Here is a 4,643-nt window from a genome sequence, read left to right as displayed (position 1 = left end):
GCTATACAACCAATTAGGAACAATAATTTGTTTCTAAACAAAATTGTCATAAAAGTTGGATCCAAAGCTGCATATTGTATGTAAAGGATCTTTTTAATGCTGGTGGCCAATTCAAAACGCTTCAAGAATTGTCATCTACTCTAAAACAAAAGGCTAACTGGATGTGTGAATATAGAATAGTAAGAAATGCAATATATAAATCAAAGTACTGAAAGTACTGATAGGCGGAAGCATGATTGCAAGTTGTCAATGTAATAGTGTTATAACTACTTTCTTTTTAAGAATTGGTTTGATAACAGAAAACACTATTCTAATGTGTCAATTAAGGTATATACATGTAGTAAATGTGGAAATACTCAGTTACTGCGCCAGATTAGTTGGGATCATGCCTTAAATAAAGATTAGATGAGAAAAGCAATTTAAACATCAAAACATCTATTTTGTGAAGTACATTCGTATAACAATTGATATTTATATGCCAGCTGAAATGACAGAAATACATTTTCATTTATTATGCCAATTTATTAAAAATAGTCATTTTGACATCAAAATGATGAAAGAATATTATAGTATTAGAATTTAGTAAACTGAACTTCTGAGACTGCAGTATTTTATTCTTTACAATAATGTTTCACCAATATACAGAAGTTACATTTGTACATCACTTGATTACAGTATTTTACACAATCAAGTAATCTGTGTGTCACTTTGCTCACCTGAGAAGCAATAGCCATTGAGAAATCACCTTTATAGAATAATACACAAAAAATATATGGACAATGTGTAGTAAAATAAGGTAATCAATAAAGGGATTTTGAAGTTTTCTTAATATATTCTCAAGTTTAACAGCAACAGGTTGATTTCAAAGTCATTTTATATGTGGAGAATTGCAGACCTCTAAATGATCCTCAGATTGCAGTTCATACATTTTGTTGACAAATGTTTAAAACTTAGAAAGAATGTATTTACTTACTGTACTGTACACCATACATATATTTAACACAGATCAAACATATATGCAAATGCTGAGAATTACAATACATGTACAATGTAAAAGCCAAGTAATTTATGGATAACTATAGATTGATATTTAATAGTGTACAAATAATGTGTCCTTTACAATTGCTCGATGTTGTACTGTCAAATCACAGGTCTCTAGTACTGAAGACATTTGAACTTTCAACTTTTAAGTTTTTATTTTAATACTGATGGAATCTTCAAGAGAAATTCCCCCATTACAGAACATAGACTTCCAAAGAATCCCTTTATAGCTGCATGCGGTAATTGTTGTCTGGAAAGCGTGTAATCCTAGAGAGTGCCATTTGTGGTATCAACAATTCCAATTCACTAGTGTTGTCTTGCATCCATTATACCAATGACAGCTGTCTGTTTCAGCAGGATATTCTAAAATGTGTTGATGAAAAATGAATATGTTGTCAAGCACTATTTCAATACAATATGCTAACAAAGACTGAGTTAAAATTTCAAGCATCTGCGATTGTTGCTGAGATATCTATGACAAAATTTGTGTTATAGACAAACAGACACACAAGGGTAAAACAATATACCCCTCTCCTTTCGAGCATGGGTATAATTAGTTCATACTTAAACAAGAAAACCACGGATAATATATTGTAATTATATTTAGTTGTATTTACTAACCTTGAAAATGGTGTTAAGGCCATTAAGATGAGGATTCCAGCATATTTAAGATGCCCTGCTTCCATTTAGAAGTTGCAAATGTGCAAAGTTTGTCCCTCTTTAAAAGTGCTGAACTGGGAAGCCAACACCGCATTTACAGCATCCGTCTTTTTCTTTGTTTTGCTTGAATTTTGCTGTGCACCCAAATTTAGCAACTCTCCCCTTCACCAGAAATGAAGAATGATGTTGGGTTCTCATTGTCTCCTCTTGTCAGTTAATGTTAATCAGTGTCTTGACATTCATCTGAAAGAACATATACATATAGAACAAATAGATATATGTTAGGTTATTACCTATAATCATTGTCAGGTATATAATTGAGTCTTTTTGGAATTGCAATAATCATGAACATGGTAGATCAAAGATATACCGGTATATAGTCAAAGTTCTCATGAATTGAAAATTTTAAAATTGTAAGAAAGGATGCAGTCATCAAAATTATCATATAAATTATGACGTAGAGAAATTTCCATAGGAAATCTTAGTCACTTTCATTATAGAGTAATGATGACGTAATTCTGAGATACAAGTAAATACGGTAGGTAAAAGGATAAATCATGTTAATTCTTTTTGCATTATTCATGAGTCATTTAAAACCAAGCTGAATATTGTTATTTTTTGTAAGCAAAAAATGAATGAATCCTGTATCATACAGTGCAGTTCGTAACGTAATATAAAATTACTATATGAACTTATAAAAAGGAAACTTTATCTTCCGTTATATGCGATTCCATTGTGCTAAATTTTAATCTTTAAAGAAATCATATAGGCCTCGCCTTGTTCAGTATTCATAACTATAGACCGACATTTCAGAATTATCGATGAATGCCTAACACAAACAATATAAATTCTTTCATAAAATTTATGTACTTATCAGAGATTTTTCTGATTCTAACCACCGCGCTTTTACACTGTGACATGTTTCCTCCGCACGTCACAATATACATGCGGGGATTAGAGTCAGAGGAATTTCGAATTAAGAAAGTACCAGCTCCTCGATCAAGAAAACGTTATCACCATTATGGAACACGAAAATCTAAAATGATGAGGCAAACGTTTATACAATGGGAAATAACACATTAGTTACCTAAATTACCTTACTATGTCGAAGATGGACAGTCACCAGTTGTTCTCAACATGGGTTTGTTGACAAAATTTTTACACTGAATATGCAGTATTGTCTGATATTACTACGCGAAACGTTGGTATGTTTACAAATAATTCATATGCATGGTATCATTCTAATAATCTTTTTAAAATAGATTTATACACACCGTTGTTTTAAAAAAAAACATTCAGTACCTGTTTCCCTATCAATTTTTCCTTTTGTACTCATAAACACGCAATTTCAAATTGAACTATTTTTTCCCTCGCAATTTTATCTACAGGCATCAGACTATGTGCTTATCCTTTGTTTATGTCGCATACCATCGCAAGAGTTATCGTTTGTTCCTGTACTATAAAAAACGTAAACTCATAGATCTACCACTAGCTATCTTTGCTAAAGGCATTTTCAATGGATAATTAAAAACGTGTGATTTTCTTTTTATTAATGGCTTACATTGTATTGAAGACAAAAATGTAAATTTTTCTACGAAAATTTGTTGTTCAAAAAATGTAAGCCTCCCTGTCACCAGGCATCGTTTAAAAGACTGTTTTCAGTAGGGAAAGAATATTAAATTGCTGAACAACACAGTGTGCTGTAACAACTTTCTTTTTAAATCCAGATATGTCTTTTGCTTCTTGTAATATGTGTAGCGATATTGAAGATGTAAAACATTTGATTTTTGAGTGTGAACATTTTAAGATGATATGGTCAACTTTAAGCTTAGTTATAGGATTTGATTTTTAATGGAATCATGTTATTATGGCTTTTTATTTTGATAGAAATGCAAAAATACGCTTTTTTAATACTATTGTGTCTTTCATAGCATAAAAGATATTCAAATATAAAATGTGTTGTAGATCTCAAAACAAAACAGAGACATATAATGCATTACTTTTATATTTGAAAAACAATTAATAAATATCTCGAATAAGGAGGGGCTCAAGTTATCCGATGGCTATTGGGAATGAATCCGAGAGAGACCTTCCAATTTTCATACATGCTTGACTTTTCTTATATATTTTACTTATGATATTATAGGATTTAGATCGAACATCCATTTGAAGTAAGTTGAGCTTTAATCCTGTGTGTATAACACTGTCAAATGCTTTATGAAAGTCAATAAAAGAAGCATAGAGTCTTCCATCTTTTGTGTTACAGTTTTTATCAATTAACTCTGTTAACAATAATTAAAATTGGTATACAAGTCATCAAACCTATACTGATGATTAATTAAGCACATATGTAAACTCAAGCAAAATTGGGGTTATGAAAAGTATTCATCAATAGTTAAAAACTTTGAATACAGGAAATCTCTATCTAAATTAAGAATTTCCTGTCACAGGTTGCAACATTGAAGTAGGAAGATTTACCAACATCCCAAGAGAAGATCGATGATGTAATAGATGTAATTCTAACAGTATAGATGATGAAACTCATTTTATGAATACATGTGAAAAGTATGATCACCAATGAAAAGAAATATTTCAGTTAATTAAATTAAATACTGTGGAATCATTAGAATTCGTGGTGGCTCAATTTTCGTGGTTTTCAAGGGTAGCCCTTCCCCACGAATTTACATCCTCAATGAAAAAAATTTAGAGAGAGTATTCTTTCTTACTAAAAGTGAAAACTGACGCACCCACGAAACTAAATCCCCATGAATAAGTAAAAAACCAGCTATCCACGTAAATTGGCCCCCACGAATTTAAATGATTCCACAGTATTGACGACAATGAAATTCTTAATCTTATGGACAAATTTATCAATGATAACAGGGAATAGTACTTATTTTAAGTGTAATATTGTTGGAATTAACATGGTCATTTGCTATAAT

General features: G+C 31.0%; 1 long non-coding RNA gene across 1 annotated transcript; it reads right to left on the bottom strand.

Moving 5' to 3' along the window:
- Positions 1-200: 200 nt before the first annotated feature.
- LOC136272627 (uncharacterized) lies at positions 201-3,334 on the bottom strand. The gene is made up of 3 exons (XR_010710609.1): positions 2,798-3,334; positions 1,663-1,944; positions 201-1,404 (listed from the first exon to the last, which is right to left on the bottom strand). It is a non-coding gene; the product is annotated as an uncharacterized lncRNA (long non-coding RNA).
- Positions 3,335-4,643: the final 1,309 nt, after the last annotated feature.

Source organism: Magallana gigas, chromosome 2 (assembly GCF_963853765.1).
Source record: "Magallana gigas chromosome 2, xbMagGiga1.1, whole genome shotgun sequence".
NCBI classification, from domain to species: domain Eukaryota; kingdom Metazoa; phylum Mollusca; class Bivalvia; order Ostreida; family Ostreidae; genus Magallana; species Magallana gigas.
Note: the sequence above shows the minus strand (reverse complement) of the source record. Positions and strands in the feature narration are given on the sequence as shown.